This window comes from Bombina bombina, chromosome 5 (genome assembly GCF_027579735.1).
Source record: "Bombina bombina isolate aBomBom1 chromosome 5, aBomBom1.pri, whole genome shotgun sequence".
Lineage (NCBI taxonomy): Eukaryota > Metazoa > Chordata > Amphibia > Anura > Bombinatoridae > Bombina > Bombina bombina.
The window spans coordinates 311,701,619-311,724,544 of record NC_069503.1 but is presented as its reverse complement, the minus strand read 5'-3'; positions in this window follow the sequence as shown (position 1 = coordinate 311,724,544).

Sequence of the window (22,926 nt, the reverse complement as noted above, 5' to 3'; positions counted from 1 at the left end):
GCCGGATGGATGAAGATAGAAGTTGCCGTCTGGATAAAGACTTCTTCCCATCTGGAGGACCACTTCTGCCGACTTGGATGAAAACTTCTCCCGGCTTCGTTGAGGACTTCTTGCCACTTAGATGAAGACTTCTCCCGGGTTCGATTAGAATGGATGTCCAGTCTTCAAAACTATTAGTTATATTGTAGCTAGCTTAGGGTTTATTTTATAGGTAAGTATTTAGTTTTAAATAGGATTTATTTAGTTATTAATAGTCGGTTTTATTTAGATTTATTTTAATTATATTTATATAATAATATTTAACTATTGTTTGCAAGGCGGAGTGCGGCAGTTTAGGGGTTAATATGTTTATTATAGTGGCCGTGATGTCGGGAGTGGCAGATTAGGGGTTAATAATTTAATTTTAGTGTTTGCGATGTGGGAGGGCCTCGGTTTAGGGGTTAATAGGTAGTTTATGGGTGTTAGTGTACTTTCTACACTTTAGTTATGAGTTTTATGCTACAGCTTTGTAGCGTAAAATTCATAACTACTGACATTAGATGCGTTACGAATCTTGCAGGATAGGCTGTATCGTTCACTTTTTGGCCTCCCAGAAAAAGCTTGTGATATCGGCGCTATGGAAGTCCCATTGAAAAAAGACTTTACACAAACTGCGTAAGTTAATTTGCAGTACGGTCAAAAAAGTGTGCGGTGCCCCTAAACCTACAAGGCTCGTAATACCAGCGGTAGTGAAAAAGCAGTGTTGTGAGCCTTAACGCTGCTTTTTTGCTCATACCGCAAAACTCGTAATCTAGCCGTAAATTAGTAAACTTCACGTTAAGCTGAAAACTGAGAGTGCCTCGTTTCATTATTCTTTGTGCAATTAGGTTTGAGTTCACCCCGGAGGTTGAGTGCTGGATCCACATTGGAGATATATATATATATATATATATATATATATATACTGCCCATGAGCAGTGTGGTTATAGTTATCCTTAACATCTAGTAAGCAAGGAGTCCCTAGGGAATTATTTACAAACATAAATGTCCTATTAGTTTCAACATCCATTTACAAACTGTAGAATCACCCGTATTCATGTTAATGTTTTAACATATATAAATAATGCTCTTTTAAAAAAAAAAAATACCTCCAAGAACATCTTGCAAGAGCTTGCCTGCTTCTTTTTCTGTATCTTTAAATTATATACTCACTATTTTCCTCTGCATCACCAAGGCTGTATTATTTTGCTTATTATCATTGCTAAGATATGTTACCATAACTTTTAAGGCAAACCTTATAGGCAGAAGAAGTTCACTTAAGGGGGCTGATTTAACAGTGCCTGGAGGATCATGTCATCCAGACATCACTTAATGCGGACAGCATATGCTGTCGGCATTCAGCATTGCACAAGCGGTTCTATTGAACTGCTTGTGCAATGCCGCCCCCTGCAGATTCGCGGGCAATCAGCCACTAGCAGGGGTGTCAATCAGCCCAATCGTACATGATCTGGTGGATTGCTATATGCCACCACAGAGGCGGCGTATGAGTTAAGGAGTCTTAAGACCGCTGCTTCTTAACTCCTGTTTCCGATGAGCCTGAAGGCTCACGCCAAAACTCGGCCCTTGTTAAATCGACCCCAAGATCTTGAACAATACATGAAGATGTGATCTAGTCCTACTGAGCTGTACTAAAATAGTGTGCATGAAGGGAAAAAAATGTTTTCACAATTTATTAAACAATATGTAAGATGTATGTACACAGAAGCACTCAAGTATTACTTAAAACAACATTAAACACTGTAAGATGGTAATATAAAAGGATAAATCGTATGTATAAAAAAAACCTCTGCAATATTATTTTATTATTTATTTTGCCCACTTTTCCTGTAATTTTATTCTGAAATTGTGAACTTTTTAGTTCCTGTTAGAAATGTAAGTGGGGAACACTGTTATATTCCACACAGCCATTGGCTGCACACTCTAGTGGCCTATTTATAACTGTGATTAATTGACCACAGCAGAGAAACTAACCTAAGTTACAACATGGCAGCAAACATTGCTTTATAGACACTAAAACTTTACAATTATTTTGTCACTATTTAAACAACTAATACAAATTTAAAAATACGTCTACATTTTATTCTCTGACTAATCTTTTCTTTGAATGCTTCATTCTCTCTAAAATGTATTTACGGACAGATTATAAGTGGAGCGGCAAATATTGTTTCCACGAAACCGGTATTTGGGCTCCACTTTGTAATACCAGCGCACGCAAATGTGCGCTGGTATTAACCTGGCATTTGCATATATATATATACACACATATTAACACATAAATATATATGTATGTAAGCATATGCATATATATTTACTGGAACACACAGTTCCCATAGAGCGCTATGTAAAAACAACCCACACCTGCCAACTTTAAACCCACATGCTTATTGAAATTATTATATTAAAAGATAAAGATCACAATCTTTATTTTTTAATAAAGTATATAGCATTGCATTTTGGGGGCATTTGGTGGACATTTAGAAAATTAACCAGAGATCTGATCTCTGGTTAATTTTATAAGTGCTGATTGCTACCGCAAGCTTGTGGTATCAACCAGCCACTTATAATGGCTAGTTATTTATTTATAAATATGCCAATTTGCGGGCACTAGATTTGTAATCTAGCCGTTAGTGTTTAATGTCCCTTTAATTTAATTTTTTTTTAAAGGCTTTATCAGTCCTGTAGGCATTTCAGTATCTTGAAAGGGTCAGAAAACACCTTGAGAATCTAATATTAAATTTGTTAATTTTATTACTCACAGAACTGGAAATACCCACTGCAGACTTTTTGAGATTGACTTCAGTAGATAAAAATGGTAAAACAATGGAGTTTTTGCTACATAACCACCACAGCTAGCCTTGTCTTCTGTCGACTCAAGTCCGGATTGGCTATTCAAAATGAGGCAAATGGAGGGTAGAGTTAGGCTATTGAAAAACTGTTGCAGCAAATAAGATGTTAAATTATATTGCCTTTATTGACAACTTAAATTACTGCCTGAAACCTCAGCGAACTTCAAAATTTCTCCGAATCAAATTTCTTACACAATACAGTATATCTCTAGTAAAGTTGTTCTGACTTGGTAATATATTTGGTTTCATTACTATAGGTCTCTGCTCCTTCTAGCAACTTTTCCTGTCAGGCTTACTGGTCTGTAATTCATTGAATGATCAGTTGTTTCCTCTCAAAAACAATATAACACCTGAAAAGTTTTAGGGGCCGAATTATCAAACTCCGAACGGAGCTTGATGCCCCTGTTTCCGCGCGTGCCTTCAGTCTCACCGGAAACAGAAGTTATGAAGCAGCAGTTTTAAGACTGCTGCTCCATAACTAGTCTGCTGCCTCTGAGGCTGCGGCCTGCCTTCCGCCCAATCCTATACGATCGGGCTGATTAACGGGATAGCAACTGATTGGCCGCAAATCTGCAGGGGGTAGCATTGCACAAGCAGTTCTGGTGAACTGCTTTTGCAATTTTAAATGCCGGCAGCATATGCTGTCGACATTCAGTGATGTCTGTCGGACTTGATACGCTACAGCGTATCATGTCCGACAGACATTGATAAATTGGCCCCTTAGTCTTGACAATGTAGAGATTTTTTGCAAACAAATGTAGAGATATCAGAATAATATAAGAGGTTACAAAAATTCAATTTCATGTAGTGTTTAAATTGATTTGTTAACAGAACAATGTTTTGACTTTATTTTTTAAAATATTATTAATTGGATTAGTTTTTCACGTATATTTATTCTCATTTATATTTTCTGCATTTAATTTTTGTTTCTTTCTTTTTAAGAATGCTTTACAGGATCACAACATTTGTAACATGCTGCTTCCTTGACACTTTTTTTCCGTGATAATAGCCTTCTGCCTATTGCCTCCTGTAAAGCTTTTACAGACTGCTTCTAATGTTCTTTTTAATAGCTTCACTTAAAAATTGCACATCTTAAATTGCTATTTCTATTTGTTTTTCTATCAAGTGGTTTCACTTCGTTGCAGATAAGTTTTAATCCATTTGCAGGTTTAATTTGTGAATTAAAAACGACAAGGCTTTAATAGTTCTTCAACAATTTGATTGAAAATCCCCTACCGTGCACGTACTAGTTAAAATTGCTAGCAATAAAATATGATATCCCATTTTCCACTGGTTTAATGTAACTTCTACAGTGCTTTCTGTTTATGTTACTTTTTTATTATTAAATCATTGTACTATAAAAAAATAGAAAACCCACAGATCTGGTTACTTTCCAGGCAACGATCAACATTTTTTTTATTTTATGAGTCGTCTCACCAAGGCGACTCGATACCCCAATACATTTAAATACTGCTGGGGCAAGGTCCCCTAAGGCATGTGCAAATGCATACATTGTCGTTAAAACTGCATTTTGGCAAGACAAACATTGCTATACTTTATGAAGAAATTTATCATGATGAGAGAAAAAAATAATCATGTAGCTTATTTTTGAAGATTATTGGTAAGGTATGCCAGAATGAATGTTAGAATAGTTAAGAGGCAGGTGATAGCATGATAGCAGAGATGAAATGGCATTCAAATATCTGGTTGTAAAATAAGAGCATGAACAGTTAAAGAAATATCATCTTCAGCATAAGGTGCAAACACGCAGACCTGATTGGCTATTTGTTGTTAGAGGAAAATGTTGCTATTAGTGATAGCTTTATACAGAAAGAAACATGTAAGCACCCTGCACAGTCTTTTAGCAGAAGGAAATAATTCTGAGTGGTTTTATTTAAATTACAATGGGCCATTGTTAGTTCAGGGCACGATACGCAATATCGCGACCGCACTATCTAGCAAGTATATAACAAGTTGAATGTAAATGGTTGCACTTCAGCACAAACAAAAATTTGCGCTCAACAGATTTGTGCACCTGAAGACTTAGGGGCATATTTATCAAGGTCTGGCGGACCTGATCCAACTTCGGATCAGGTCCACCAGACTTCGCTAAATACGGCGAGCAATACGCTCGCCCTATTCAGCATTGCACCAGCAATTTTATTATTGTTTGCATAAATCAGTTACCCTATATGGAGCATGATAGGAAGAATGCAATAATAAAAATAATAATAATAATAAATAAAAATAGTTAAGTAGAAAACTTGGCCCTATGTGTATTCACATTATGAAATAAATAAAAAAATTAGTATTTACATATATTGCTACCATTTTGTATATTAAACCTTATACATTTGAAATTAAAAAAATATATATAATGATGTATAACAAAATAATAATTACTTCTGTAAAGAACTATTGAAGTTCTTTTTGGTAACATGAAGGCCATATAGAGAAAGAAAAACAAATATTCACAGAGAAGCACTCCTGCCTAATCCTTTATTGAATACAACTAGTCATAAAGCTCGTATACAGGGCCATTTTTTTCAGTACAGTGGTTCCACCCCTTGCTCTCTCTCTATCCCCCTCACTTTTGCTCTCTCTCTCCCCCCTCTCTTTTGCTCTCTCTCTCCCCCCTCTCTTTTGCTCTCTCACACCTCTCTTTTGCTCTCTCTCCCTCCTCTCTTTTGTTCTCTCACCCCTCTCTTTTGCTTTCTCCCTCTCTTTTCCTCCCTTTCTTTTGTGCTCTCTCTCCTCCTCTCTTTTGCACTCTCCCCTCTATTTTGCTCTTGCTCTCTCTCCCCCTCTCTTTTGCTGTCTCTATCCCCTCTTTTGCTCTCTCTATCCCCCTCTTTTGCTCTCTCTCTCCCACCTTTCTTTTGTTCTCTCCCGCTCTCTTTTTGCTGTCTCTCTCCCTGTATTTTGCTCTCTCTATCCCCCCTATTTTTTGCTCTCTCTCCGCTCTCTTTTGCTCTCTCTTTACCCCCTCTCTTTTGCTCTCTCTCCCCTTTCTTTTGTTCTCTTTCCCCCTCTCTTTTGCCATATCTCTTCCCCTCTCTTTTGCTCTCTCTCCCCCCTCTCTTATGCTCTCTCTCCCCTCTATTTTGCTCTCTCTCCCCCCTTTATCCCCCCTCTCTTTTGCTGTCTCTCTCCCTCTCTTTTGCTCTTTATCTTCCCTCTTTTGCTCTCTCTCCCCTTTTTTTGCTCTCTCTCCCAAATCTCTATTTGCTGTCTCTCTCCCTCTCTTTTTCTCTCCCTATCCCCCTCTTTTGCTCTCTCTATCCCCCCTCTTTTGCTGTTTCTCTATCCCCCCTCTTTTGCTCCTTCTCCCCCTTTCTCTCTCCTCTCTTTTGCTGTCTCTCTCCCTCTCTTTTGCTCTCTCTATCTCCCCTCTTTTGACCTCTCTCTCTCCCCTCTTTTGCTCTCTCTCTCCCCTTTCTTTTGCTGTCTCTCCCCCTCTCTCTTTGCTGTCTCTCTCCCTCTCTTTTGCTCTCTATATCCCCCTCTGTTGCTCTCTCTATCCCCCCTCTTTTGCTGTTTCTCTATCCCCCCTCTTTTGAGCTCCCTCTCTCACGTCCACACGGCCTCGTCCACGTCACACCCGGGCCCATCCAGCCCTGCCCACATCACGCCCGGCCAGGCCCCTATCAGGCCTGGTCGGCCCCAGATGCCAGCCAGGTCAGTCTGTTGAAGGCCAGGTCTGTTTGTCCTTGTGCAGTTTCTACTGCTTATGACAGCATCGGGCAAACACACCTGGCCTTTTATATTATAGGATGTCTAGACTTATACTTATAAAGTATACTGAATGGTCAAAAGTATGAGGACATCCCTACAAATTGAGTTCATGTGTTTAGGCCACATTAATTTCTAACAGTCCAATACATAACCAAAAAAATGTCAGTAGACAAACACTGGCAGTACAAAAAGTCATAATGAAGAGTTTAATGAACAGTTTATAGACTTTAAACGCCAGATTACTGGTGGAGCATTAATTAACACTCCCGCTAGAGCATTAAATGTGCTAGAAGTAAGTTTTTTGCACTCGTCTGGTTGTGCTCATATTAAAAGTTGAAAGTAAACTGTTTACACTCGCACTCTAAATTTATGAACGCAATTGCATGTGCGTTACTGTATTCCCCTATAGAAGTCAATAAAGAAAGAAAGAAAAGTGGAAAGACCTTACACCCCACTCTTGCGCAAACTCGATCGTATATTCTCATGTGCGCTAACCCGATATGAAAATATTAATATTTTACATTCCAATGTTCTTCATATAATAATGCTCTATTTATTCATATATATATATATATATATATATATATATATATATATATATATATATATATATATATATATATATATATATATATATATATATTGTTATTATTTTTGGTACAATACATACAGTATCTATACCTATATAGCAAGCTGATTATATATAGGTATAGATGTATACATATATATAGGGATATCATTTTAAAAATACAAAGAAAATATTCTGCTTTGGACAGAATAGTTAATGTGAAATATTTACAGTAAATACACAGTATAACAGTTTATTAAATATGAATATTGCATAAATATGTTCTCTCTTTTTTTTCATATACTTAACTGCAAAGGGCAATGCACGCATATAAATGTCAATATATGTGTACATATATATTTATGTGTTTAAATGTGTACATATGTCTGTAATTACATATATGCACATATAAATACATAAATACATATGTATGCATATATGGACATATATATATATATATATATATATATATATATACTGTATATATATAATATATATACATACATATACATCTTTAGAAATCTAAATATATGTTTCTCAATGTTAAAGCCCTTTGCCTGCTTTTTTTTCTAACACCTGGGACCTCATATTTTTGAGCCCTTAAAAAATGTGTGTGATATTTTTTTTTAATCATTTTTATTAGTTGGTGTTATTATGAGGGTAAATTTACTTTTTAATGTATTTTTGATGTGTTTTGTGCAACTTTTTAGTTATGTGGAACAGTTATCCAGAGCTGTGAAATTGTGGTAATTATTCTAGCATAAATCATGATTGCGCACAATCACGTTTACATTCAACTCTTAATACGAGCTATAAGCCCCGAGCGTAAACACCAGTGATAAATCCCATGTTACTTGTGTACTGCGCTCCACTCTGTAATCTGGCCCTAAATGTTATATTGTCATATAATGACACCGTTGCTATAACTCAGTTTGTAAAAATGCATGCTCTACTAGATCTGCCCCTGTCAACTGTAAGTGATATAATTGTGAAGAGGAGCCTCCTACAACCAACAGCAGTTCAGGGTTTGCGCAAGGCCACATAGTTCCAGTGAAGGGTTTTCTTAATGTTAAAGGATACAAGGACATTATAGACAATTAGGTGCTTTCAACTTTGTTGCAATAGTTTGGAGATGGCCAGCATGACTATGACCTTGGGCGCAAAACAAGCTCCATGAATGCATAATCACAAATGCTCTTTTAGCTGTATGGGCACAAATTTCCACAGACACACTCTAAAGTATTGTGGGAAAGACTTCCCAGAAGAGTGATTAACGTCCATGTTTCTGGAATAGAATGTCCAATAAGCTTTTACAGGTGTGATGGTCAGGTGTCAACATACTTTTACCCATATAGTTTATGTTTAAGTGTACATACGGTTTTTCTATATTAATAAAACTGCATATTCCATGTTAAAGTGCTGCTATTTACTTTCTTGTGTTTTTGTTCTTTATTTTATATTCAATTCTAAAATATTTCTTTGCTATATACATTACCTTTGTCACTTACAGTATGTCTTCTGCAGCCAGTCACTTCCCTTATACTATGATAGAATCATAATGCAGTTACGAGAAATAATTTGTGATTTCAAAACTCTGAGTGTAGAAGAAAACAAACTAAATTATTTTATGAAATTTAGGGCACATATAGATGTGGAGTGACCATTAAAATAACTCTACACTCTATGGGTTATGCAGTTTTAACATTTAAAACTCATTCATGCATAAAAGACAGTACTTCATTTTAATTTCTTGACTTCATTTTAAAATCAAATGAAATTGTAAAATTGATTTTACATTAAACATGCAAGTCAAGGATTCAAGTTGATGAGAGGTGCTTATCACATTTAATACACAGACAAAGACACAGTATCATAATGTTTTTTCAATCTTTAAACTCAAGATCATTTTTTTCAAACTTCAAACTATTTACAACCCACTAAGCTTACTAAATGTTTCATTGATAACTGTCATATTTAACAAAATATATATTAAATTATTTTCAGTGGGGTACTTTTAGGCTAAATATAACCATTCCTCTTTTTTAAACATTAGTCTATGCTTTAAAAAGCTTACCCCTAACATTCTCATTATACAAATATATGTGGCTCAAATTGGTTCTACATTTATAATAAGAATTTCCTGTAATGAGGGGAGACATTTTTTTCTGGGCAACTATTTTTTCCTCTATGCACGTGGTCATTTTTAGTCTAAATCTAGAGGTATGTGCATTATACAGTAAAGGAAAAATGGGCATGTATTTACATCCTGCTTGAATTCAAAACAAAAATATCTGATTTCATAAACATTGGAAAATGTTCTATATGATTTACTTCTTTTTACTCTCAAATTAAGACAGCAGCTGTGCTTGAATATTAATTTCTAATTATGTTCAAATGTAATTGAATAAAAATGTAATAAAATCTAGACGTATTACTATTAAATAACAACTGATCACTGTTAAATATAGGCTCAAACTTGGCTATATTATAGGGTACCATTGCCTTAAAACCTTAAAGCCATTATTTTTAGTTAAAATCTTCTGTGTGACCTAGACAAAAATAATATATATTTATATAAATCTAAATTTGAAAATTGCAACCGTATGAACGTATTCCCTGTTAGACTTCAATAGAGAAAAGTGGGGAAAAAATAACACCCAAAAGTATGTAATCTGATAATGTGCAAAATTTGAACAATAAAAAAAAGTTAATAGCCAAGATATGCAGAGCGAAATAGGTCATAATGGGTTTTCAAGTGGTCAAGGATATTGAACTATAAAATGATAAAAATTACGAATACTAGCAGACTTTCCATAATGTAAAGCCACTCAAAAACAACAGGAAGAAAATAATTTGACTATGGATTTGAATGTCTTTGAATCTGTATACACTGTGAAAATCCACACAAATCAGTTCTCAGCAGCTGTTCTAGCAGACTGCAATAGACCCTAGTTTTACATATTAAAATGTAATTAGGTAAAAATATTGAATTTAACTTCATGCCCATTTTAACACTGTCACCAGATATTTCTGCTTATGTGGTCTTAAAAAACCATCTGATATAATAAAAATTAATCCAACAGCATTCAATGACCTATTGTTTAATGTAACAAACAAACACCATTAATATGGTATGAAGTATATTCGATGGAGAATAAAATTGTTGCTATATCCGAAATGGTTTGACAAAAGCCTGTCAGATTAATATAGGCAGCTATCAGAGAAGAATTGGAAAGCCTTATTGTTAGAAAGTGTGAGGCAGGTTAGCAGACAAAGATGGGAAGGCACCAAGAATATGCTTCCTAATCTCTATTAAGAGCCAATATCCATTCTAGGCATTCACAGCTTTGAGATTAAGCCAGAAGAGATTTACACTAGATAAACAGCTAGAACATTTTGCCTGTCAATAGTATTACTATTTATAGGCACCTAGAAACCTAATGTATGAACTTTTTCATGTTTCATATAAAGCACAATCTGTTCTGATAACTATGTTTCTTATAAAAAAGCAGAAGACATGCAACATATACTAAATCAGTATTGTCCTAATTATTATATGATTGCTATACTCTACATTTTTTACAAGACTATTTATAACTAGGGAGATATTTGCATCGTCTTAGAGACCACTAGGTTTGATAAGTTGAACAGATACAAATCTTAATGTTCAAAAAATTATGATGTCTTCTTGTAGTGATTTGGGGTCATTATATACAGTATATACATCAAAGACAACTAAGATACCCAGCATTATAATAATAAACCAGGGTGTGTCATAACCCATGGGAAGCTAAACTATTACAATAAGGCTAAAACAGGTGTTAAATTGTGATATCAGAATAACGCTAGGCATTGTTATTTATTGTGCTAAATTTATTAAACTGCAGTCACAGCTTTTTCGGCTTTGTGGCACAGGTTTGCAAAAGCGAGCAGGCTGCCATGTATTTAAGAAGCAGAAACGGATGACATGCCCTGCTCTAATGCAGTTGGTTGAGTAGGATCTTGTGCAATGTTAAATTTCCCTGTGCGATGCAAATCGCAAGTGGCAATTGCAGGCGGACAGGTTCACTTCTTGCCCATTGTTTTTCTAGAGCTAGAATAGAAAGTTACAAAGCAAATATGGTGGTTTATTGTCCATTTTTCTATTTTGTTTAATAATTATTTTGTATCATAGTTTATAGTAAAAGTAAGTTCCTGCAATTTGCTCTTCCTTTATTTAGAGAAATTACTATGATGTGAAATGTATGTTAGTTTTATCCTTTTAAAACACTTTGCAAAACTGTGCTTGCACCATCTAAAATTCTATAAAAATGTATTAACTAAAATGAATGAATGCTTAAAAAATAACATAAAAACCTAAATCAGCACAGCAAGCAGGGTTACTGAATTGTGCTGTCAACGCAAACAATTTAAGCAAATAAATTCAGGGTTTCTGAGATTTAATATTTGAACCGCCAGTGTATCAATAAGCATTCAATAGTGAGCTAAAACATATCTACATTAAAAATTTGATGGCCAAGGCACAAAGTTCACTATCAGAATTTCCATTAAAGGGATGTGAAAACCCACAATGTTTATTTCATGATTTAGAAAGAGAATATGATTTTTAACAACTTTCCAATTTACTTCTATTATTTAATTTGCTTCCTTCTCTTGTTGTCCTTTGCTGAATGGTTTATCAAGGAAAGTTCAGGAGCAGTAAAGAACCTAGGTTCTAGCCCCTCTATCCACAATCCCCCCTCTCACTCCTAAAAATAAATGTATTAACCCCTAAACCGCCGCTCCCGGACCCCGCCGCCACCTATATTAACCTTATTACCACCTAATCTGAGCCCCCTACACCGCCGCCACCTATATTATATATATTAACCCATAATCTGAGCCCCCTACACCCCCGCCAGCTACATTAAATGTCTAACCCCCTAATGTGATCCCCCTACACCACCGCCAGCTACATTAAATGTCTAACCCCCTAACGTGATCCCCTTATACCGCCACCACCTACATTAAAATGAATACCCCCTAATGTGAGCCCATACCCCGCCGCCACCTACATTAACTATATTACCCCCTAATATGATCCCCCTACACAGCCGCCACCTATATTAAATTTATTAACCCCTAATCTAGTCCCCCTACACCGCCGCCACCTATATTAAATATATTAACCACTAAACCTAAGTCTAACCCTAACACCCCCTAACGTAATTATTATTAAAATAAATCTAAATAATATTAAAAATATTAACTAAATTATTCCTATTTAAATCTAAATACTTACCTATAAAATAAACCCTAAGATAGCTACAATATAATAGAATTACAGTAGCTCTTATTCTATTGGCTATTCAAATCAGCCAATAGAATTAAAGTAGCTCTCATCCGATTGGCTGATTTGAATTTGAAGGCTCAAATCAGCCAATAGGAATTCAAGGGACGCCATTTTTAATCGCGTACTTTGAATTCCTATTCAGTGTACGGCAGCAATCGTATGAAGAGGATCCTCCACGCTCCATGGCTCCGGTCCTCAGTTCCTGCATCGCCGGTCTTCAGTTCCAGAGAGGACGGTCTTCAGCTCCGTGGTCATTGGTCTTCAACTCCTCCGCTCCGCGCCGGCTGGTTCCTGAAAGAAGAAGAGGTCGCCGCCTGGAAGAAGATTTCTCTGCCTGGAACAGGACCTTCTCCACCGGTCTTCAGGACAAGTAAGGACCACTTGGGGGTTAGACTTAGGTTTTTTTAAGGGGGGATCGGGCTGGTTTTAGAGTAGGGGTGTGTGGGTGGTGGGTTGTAATAGGGGGGGTTGTTCTTTTTTTTACAGGTAAAAGAGCTGATTACTTTGGGGCAATGCCCCACAAAAGGCCCTTTTAAGGGCTGGTAATAGAGCTGATTACTTTTGTAATTAAGTTTAGGGTAGGGACAATTTTTTATTTTGGGGGGCTTTGTTATTTTATTAGGGGGGTTAGATTAGGTGTAATTAGCATAAAATTCTTGCAATCTTTTTTAATTTTTTTGTAATTTAGTGTTTTTTTTGTAATATATTTTAGTGTATTTAATTATATTTTAGTTTAGATAATTGTAGTTTATCTAATTAATTTATTGATAGTGTAGGTGTATTTGTAACTTAGGTTAGGATTTATTTTACATGTAATTTGGTAATTATTTTAACTAGGTAGCTATTAAATAGTTATTAACTATTTAATAGCTATTGTACGTAGTTAAAATAAATAACAAGTTACCTGTAAAATAAATATAAACCCTAAAATAGCTACAATGTAATTATTAATTATATTGTAGCTATCTTAGGGTTTATTTTATAGGTAAGTATTTAGATTTAAATAGGAATAATTTAGTTAATATTATTAATATTATTTAGATTTATTTTAATAATAATTACGTTAGGGGGTGTTAGGGTTAGACTTAGGTTTAGTGGTTAATATATTTTGGCGGCGGTGTAGGGGGATTAGATTAGGGGTTAATAAATGTAATATAGGTGGCGGCGGTGTAGGGGGATCATATTAGGGGGTAATATAGTTAATGTAGGTGGCGGCGGGGTAGGGGGCTCACATTAGGGGGTAATCATTTTAATGTAGGTGGCGGCGGGGTAGGGGCTCACATTAGGGGGTAATCATTTTAATGTAGCTGGCGGCGGGGTAGGGCTCACATTAGGGGGTAATCATTTTAATGTAGCTGGCGGCGGGGTAGGGGCTCACATTAGGGGGTAATCATTTTAATGTAGCTGGCGGCGGTGTAGGGGGATCACATTAGGGGGTTAGACATTTAATATAGCTGGTGGCGGTGTAGGGGGGTCAGATTAGGGGGTAAGACATTTAATGTAGCTGGCGGCGGGGTCCGGGAGCGGCAGTTTAGGGGATAAGCACTTTATTAAAGATTGCGGTGGGGGATTGCGGTTGACAGGTAGATAGACATTGCTCATGCGTTAGGTGTTAGGTTTTATTTTGCAGGTAGTTTAGGGAGTTACGGGGATCCAATACTCAGCGTAAGGCTTACTCCGCCTGCAATTTTTGGCGAGGTGAAAATGGAGTAAGGTTTCTCCATTTTCGCCACGTAAGTCCTTACGCTGTATATTGGATACCAAACTGCACGGGTTTGGTATATCACTCTATGGGCCAAAAAACTATGGCCGAAGGGTGAACTATACGAGTGTAACTTCTAGGTTACGCTGTATATATGATACCAAACAGCGCAAAATTTGGCGTCGCCGGCTTTTGCGGGTGACGCTGCATATTGGATCGGGCCCCAGTAGTGCATTGCTGCTCCTTCAACAATTGATACCAAGAGAATGAAACAAATGAGATTATAGAAGTAAATTAGAAAGTTATTTAAAATTGTATTATCTATCTGAATCATGAAAGAAACATTTTGGGTTTCATGTCCCTTTATCAGTGGTCATGTTTTGAACAGAGTATGTGCAAAAAAGATATAATAGTTCAAAATATGTTTCAAGTGGTTACGACTTGTGAAAATATTAGTGTGAAAATGCACTAAAATCTATTTTCTAATGGATTGGAATACCATTGTCAAATTTTCCTTTGAAAAATACTGGTACAAAACTGGCAAACATAATAAATGGTTTTCATTTGGGGGTTTTAAAGGATTTGAATGGCATCAAATTTGAAAAACCATACAAATCACACTGCATGACTCCAGTGGAATGTAATAGACACTTTTCATTAATGTGTTTTCAATTACTTGTTAAACCAGCTGCATAGTATAAAAGGTATGATACATTGCGTATTTGGTTTTATTTTGTACATTAAATAGCTGGTTTTGTTCTTTGAAACCACAACCCATTAAAGTGGATTGAGCTTGCAGGGAATTAAAATTTCCTTATTGTATCCCTTTCTGTGCACACAAATGCTTATTTATATTATCTCTGCCTGTATACAATTGCAAATTAACATTTTATTACCTAATCTCTCCTACCTCCCACTGTGAGTGTAATTTATTTGGCTGGCTTTGTTTACACAGCTTCTCTATAGCCAATAGAAACTTTCCGTATAGATAGGGATACTACAGGCACAATCAAATAAGTCATATGCTAAAATAAAGGTAAAGGAGTTGTTTGTAAACAATTTAATACACTCCAGTAGGAAAAAAAGGTAATTGGGAACAAATTAAAGTGAAGAAAAATTTAGGTTACATTGTCCCTTTAAGTAGCAACACTACTGAGGAAGAATCTATTTCAGTTCAAATGAAGAATCGACAAAAGTCCCTATGTAAGGAACATTGTGTAGAAATATATTTTGAGAAGATCTTTAACTAAATTAGAATCTGCCCAATATCCATAATTTCTTCTAAATTAAATTTTATTTAGACGTATTTGCAGGGTCGGCTCCAAGGGGGGGCATTGGGGGACAATGCCCACCCAAATGGAATGTTGTGCCCCCTCATAAAATATTGATATGATCATACACTTTAAAAATAATACATAAAATAATGAATTGTTATGTAATGCTGCATGCTGAGGGCAGAGTTAGCTGCCGAACTGTGAGAATGAGTTTAAGGGTTTTGGATCATGATGATTAAGGGGTGAATTGTTTTTAAGGAGCTATTGCACTGGGGGTCTCAAGTTTAATGACTCTGTTTTAGTGCACTGCATAAGATTTAGACTTCATTCTTTTACCTAGTGATTTAGCACATATTCTCCAAATATTAATAATGCGGGATAAGTCAGCCAGAAGCCACACTTTCCTGCAGAATATGTAGGTCTGCTCTTATTTTGACTCTCATACATGCTTTGTAAATGCGTGTCCCCTCGTGAAAACAAAAATGCCCCCCCATTTCATTTGTTCTGGAGCTGACCCTGCGTATTTCTTTTCTGGCAAAATGATCAACTTTTCAGTATTTTGTTCACTCATCAGAAACACAGTAAACAAGTGTTCCCTCTAAATTGTTAAGAAATAAACAAAGGTATGTGACAAATTATTAATTTGATAATACAATTAAAGTATATGCTGCTGATAGCTTGTAGCAGCAGAACTAGCTACTTCTTTAACTTTGGTAAATAGCTCATAATCGAATATCAGATGAAACTAAATATTTTTTTTTGTGTGTTACAAATTATTCATTCAAAACTATTTTTTGGTCCGTGCACATGTCTAATAGATAAGATTTTAAAGGGACAAAAAAGAGAAAGTTAAACTTTCATAATTTAGATTAATACACTTACAATAAATGATATTCATTACATTCATTACACCTAAACAAATGATAGTTAATGAAATGAAGTAAGAAAATATCTTCATGCAACTCACTTAAAATAGCTAGTGTAATTTACAAATTATATTTCCAAACAACTTTAGTCAAAACATTTAGCTTAATAAGAATGGAAGTCAAGAGCTGAATCCATAGTTCCTTACAAAGGCTGAATAAATTATATAATTATACACTTTTCAGTATTTTTGTGCCTTGAAAACAATCTTATCTTTCCAATTCTCCATAATAATATCTTTCTATGCCCTTTGTTTTCACATTCTTTTGCTAAGTCTTTTCCTCATCTGCATGCTTTTGGTAATTCCCCATCTGTTAGTTAATTTCCGGACTTACAGCACAAGGATTACTTCTACATTATAAACCTATTCAGTAAGCCTATTCTGTAATCTGATTACTCACTGTAATCATTGTGATTGCCAACAAATGAAAAAATAACATTAAAAGAACCCATTGTATACAGAAATTAGCATTGGTTACTGCAAACTTTGAGAATAAATACAGTTCATCTATTTTGTACATTTACTACACATTTATCCCACAAGCAGGAAATATGTCTGCACATTATAGCACATATCTGTGTGTTTTTAAATCTCTCTGTGTACAGATCTGTGAAATATAGTACAAAGATGTGCATTTGGTTTTGGACGAATGCTAAAAAAAAATCACTAATTGTGCTGTGTTCTTTGTATTCATTTGAATACACAAGCGGAAAAGTATTTTCTGCAAATGGGGCAGGCTTCAAATTAACAGTTTTACATTTACATTTCATTAGCGATCCAGCAATGTCCATTTTAGTTAATTAATCCCTGTGTCAGCCAATAAGTATATTAACTTAAATTTTGTTCTTGACATACAACTTCATTAAAAATAATAAACAAATGAAAAGATCTTTTTGTGCTGCTGCTGGGTTGTAGCAGTAGCACTGGCTGCTACTCTAATGTGATTTAAAAGGATATAAATGTCAAAACTGAAATGAGCATGGGTACATTTCAATTTTAAATAGAAGCATCTTTGCAACATACTTCTATTAGCATAAATGCTTCTAGTAAAAGTTATTACTGTTTCAGTGGCATATTCAGATATGCTACATGTGACTAGAGCATCAGGATTCAAATACCCTGCCTAGGTGATATGTATTGCAGCAGCAAAGTCTTAATTTGTGTCAAACAAGATGCTTGTGCACTGGGCACTCTCTGCATATGTGTGTTGTATATTCCTTTAATTTTAAAGGGACAGTAAAGTCAAAATTAACCTTTTATGATTTAGATAAAGCATATCATTGTACAACTTTCCATTTTATTTCTATTACCTATTTTATTTTCTTCTCTTAGAATCCTTTGTTGAAAAGCATACTTAGGTAGTCTTAAAAGCAGCAATGCACTACTAGGAGCTATCTGCTGATTGGTGTCCGCGTATATATATATATATATATATGCCTCTAGTTATTGGCTCACTTGATGTGTTTAGCTTGCTCACAGTAGTGAATAGCTGCTCCTTTAACAAAGGACATCAAGAGCATGAAGTACATTTGGTAATAGAAGTAAATTGTAAAGTTGTAAAGTATGCTTTTTTTCTGAAACATGAAAGAAACATTTAGGGTTTTAAGTCCCTTTAAGATGCTGTCAATCTTCTCCTCTGCTACCTGAAGTTGTTTCTTATAATAAATAGCAGACATAGGGATTTTCATTAAAGGGACACTGAACACAATTTTTTTCTTTAGTGATTCAAGTAGAGCATGAAATTTTAAGCAATTTTCTAATTTACTCCTATTATCAAATTTTCTTAATTCTCTTGGTATCTTTATTTGAAATGCAAGAATGTAGGTTTAGATGCCAGCCCATTTTTGGTTAACAACCTGGGCTGTCCTAGCTGATTGGTGGATAAATTCATCCACCAATAAAAAAGTGCTGTCCATAGGACTGAACCAAAAAAAGTTTAGATGCCTTCTTTTTCAAATAAAGATAGCAAGAGAACAAAGAAAAATTGATAATAGGAGTAAATAAGAAAGTTGCTTAACATTGCATGCTCTTTCTGAATTACAAAAGAATTTTTTTGGGTTCAGTGTCCCTTTAAGAAACATATTTCCATCTACTTCATGGCTGGATACACTAGGAAGCAAAATATATTTTTCTTTCCATAACAAACGATTTGTACAATTGTATTATTTTTTTTTTGTCTGTGCATATGTGCTATAGCAAATACATAGAAAGCTTCCAACTGTTCCACATGCAGTGTTAAATTAATATTTGTGTATCTCATATTAATTTATCATTTTTTTCTGTGTATCACTTTAGAGTTTCTGAATAATTACAGTATTTTGCATATTATATCAAACAAGAGTTTGTGAAAATCTTTTGCATTTCAGGAGTATTCCCCCACATTAAAAATGCTATATGAGAATAACTTTTTTGAAAATTGCTTCTCATCTCAAGGGTAATTGTATACACAGCTGTTTAGCAGATTATTTCAAATAACTATGTGTTATGTATGTGCCTCTCGAGGGCAGATTCATAATTATTGCTATTATTTACATCTATCTGCACTACCTGATTTGTTAGGGATGTGGTAGTCAAAACTAAAATGCTAATTTAAATGTATTTTAGTTCAGAAAAGAAGCATTTTACACATGTAGTAGCAAAAATGCTTCTAGTAAATGCTATCTGATTTAATTGATAGCTTTCACTGAGCTTAAAGGTACAGTCTTCAATATAATTGTTATCATTTTAAAAGATAGATAATCCCTTTATTACCCATTCCCCAGTTTTGCATAAACAACACTGTTATATTAATATACTTTTTACCTCTATGATTACTTTGTCTCTAAGCATCTTCTGACAGCCCCCTGATCACATAACTTTGTATTTATTATCTATTGACTTGTATTTAGTAATGTGTTGTGCTACATTTTAAATAACTCCTTGGGCGTAATAACATTGTTATTTATATATCCCCTATTAACTAGCAGTCTCCTGTAGTGAAAAGTAAATAAAAAAGACGTGATTAAGAGGCTGCCTACACTGTCAGAAAAAATGTGCAAAAATTGTACTTTTAGGGGTACAACAGCTTGTCACTGGGGCAGTACCCTCAAAGGTACAACTGCTGTACCCTTTAAAATGGGTACAAATTGGTACCCTTGCAGATTGTACCTTTCAAAGGCAAATATGTACCTTTGGTGACTAGATTGGACCTCCAGTTCTATGGTACCATATTGTACCCTTAAAAAATGGTGCACATTTAGCCTTTTAAGGGTACTGCCCAAGAGACAAGCCCTTTGTACTTCATGATGGCAAATTTGTACTCAACACAGCATATTACAAATGCTTTTCCATTAAATATTTTATATAACATTTAAATATGCATTCATTTAATGTGTACTTTTTCAGGCAGTATTACAATAGCCACACTGCAGCTTTAAAAAAAGTTTGTATACTTAACTGTAGCCATGTAGCAATTCCAAAGACTGCAGCAGAACCACCTGTTTGAGCCAGGCTAAACAACCAGTTCCAAAAAGAAGAACTCAATGTGTATATTTTATATCACTCTGTACTAGACTCTAAAAATACCTCACTTAACTTAGGGTGACATGCCACATAAAACATAAATATATAGAAAACATATAGGAAACAACATAATAATAAAATATAACTCTAACGAAAAGAAGATTCAGGAGAGGGATAAACAATAAAACTCACAACCATACATTGAATTGTCACTCTATGCAAAAATATATGCAAATGAGTATATTTCCCCAGTACACATTTTTGTGATGAACCTGCTAACAATAGATGGAGCTGTGTTACACATGTCAAGGAACTTTCAACCAACAGATGGCGCTATGGCATGTCACATAATGCCCATATATGTGACTGGGGAAAGGTTACAATTTTATTTTATTTATTTTTTTAAACTGATTCTTAAACAGCTCTTGTTTATTTTATAGAGTTTACAACATAAAAAAATTTCTTTGTAATTTTAGTTAATACATTTGATTTATGTTTAAGAGTTAACATTTTGATGCTCTAAATATAAACATTAAAATGTTAAGTGCTTGTTTGCTATTTAGAACCAGCAACACAGTATCATTGAATATATGGGTTATTAAAGGGACAGTCTACAACTTTCCATTTGTCTTTTATCACTAAATTTGCTTTGTTACCTTGGAGGTATTTTTCAAAAGCTAAACCTAGGTAGGCTCAAACTAATTTCTAAACCATTGAAAACCGCCTCTTAGCTCAGAGCATTTTGAAAGTTTTTCACAGTTAGACAGTACTGGATCATGTGTGTCATATAGATAACAATATGCTCACTCCCATGTTGGTATTTAAGAGTCTGCACTGATTGGCTAAACTGCATGCCTGTCAAAAGCACTGAGATAAGGGTGCAGCTGCAGAGGCTTAGATACAAGGTAATCACAGAGGTAAAACATATATTAATATAACTGTGTTGGTTATGCAAAACTGGGGAATGGGTAATAAAGGGATTATCCATCTTTTTAAACAATAACAATTCTGGTGTAGACTGTCCCTTTAAGTATTTTTTTGCATATTACCAACAACAATTGAACATAATTATTTTGCTGTACAACATGTATGTTGCATTGGGTGACTGAATGTTATGTGAATATGAATAATTGAGCTGTATAAATGATATGGACTTGCAGGGTTTGGCAGCCTTGAACCACCCATCCCCCTCAACCTTTTAGTCACACAAGTGATTGTACCTTTTGGGGGGATTAAATGGTACAGACATGGACCCTTTGACAGTTGGAAACATATTTGTACCTCATAGCAACATAAATACTCCGCCATACTTAGATTGCTGCATCTTGCCACTTATTCGATACTGTGGGTCAGTCAGGAGGCTAATCAAATTGATTTCTTAGAAATATTAACTTATTCTATATAGATTTTATTATTTTTTGGGGAGACGTCCCCATTAGCAGCATAGTTTATAATTATGTTAACCTATTTCACATCATGTTTTTAGCTGGATGTTAGGATACAACAATGATACAAGGTTGAATTTAATAAGTTGTATGCTTTTGGTTCTTGATGAAATGGAATGGTTTTATGATATGGATGAGTCGGTTGTTTCTTTCTTTTTTTTTTTTTTTTTTCTTTCTTTTTTTCTCCCTTTTCTCCTCCCTCTCCCGCTTTCTCTCCTCCCCCTCCCCACTTCAGCCCCTTTTTTTTTCAAATGCTCTTGTGGAAATGTGGTATTCTCTCTCCCAGCCACCATATGTGGTGAATAAGAATGGATTCTGAATCAGTGAATTTTCTCTCATGGAATGTAGGTGGGATAACCTCACCAATGAAAAGGAAAGCTATTATTAAACAATTAGGATTATATAAACCGGACTTGGTTATGTTACAAGAAACCCATTTAAAACAATCTGAAATAGCTAAATTAAAAACTAAATGGGTGGGGGAAGTAATTGCATTGACAGGGGAGGATAGGAAAAAGGGACTAGCAATTCTCGTTAATAAACAGCTGCCTCACAAGGTTTTAGGGGTAGAAAATGATGCGGGAGGCAGATACCAAATCTTAAAAAATAAGAATTAATACAATCCCATTTATAATATGTAATATCTATGGGCCCAACTCACTAGATAGTAAATTTTGGAATGAAGTCATAAACAGGTTGTTAGAGTATACGGGACAAAACCTGGTAATAGCGGGGGATTTTAATTTAACTCCATATCCCAATATAGACAGAGCAGGCAAGAAAGATCCGGCTAGGAGGGACAGTAAGTCTCGCATATTTCATAAATTATGCAATCAACTGGGACTGGGAGATATATGGACGATTCAGCATCCAGATCTCAAGACATATACTTGTGTGTCACCAAGCCATCAAAGCTTCTCCAGAATAGATATGTTTCTAATAGCTGAAAGGCTGTTGGGACTTGAATGCAAGACTGACATTAAAGATATTATCCTGTCAGATCACGCAATTATTTCCATGGAGTTTGGGACTAGTGCTCTTAGAAGGGGGGGGGGGGTAACAATAGTATCTTCTTTCCTAAATATTTATTATCAAATAGTAACTTCGAGAATTTTTTAAAGATTAAGTGGGCAGAATATCATAGTTATAATAAGAATTATGCTGAGAAAACGGAAATATATTGGGAGGCCGCAAAAGCGGTACTGAGAGGGAATATTAAGGAATATCTATCCAGAGTTAAAAAAAATATAAACAGAAAGAGCTGCAATTGTCAAATACAGTGAGGAATCATTCCAATGCATATGTAGCTTCTAGAAAGAAGGAAATATGGAGCAAATATATTAACGCTAAAACGCAGAGAGATACATTCCTAAAGCAGAAGGCTACTCAAGAAGGGTTAAGGCAAAAAGCATTATATAGAGGGTTTGCTGGGAGAGCAGCAAAATTCCTTGCTAGAATCTCTAAACCCAAAGGTAGTAAAGTGATCCCAGCCATAAGTCAGAATAATAAAAGATACACTCAGATTGAGGATATAAAGAAAGTCTTTTATAAATATTTCT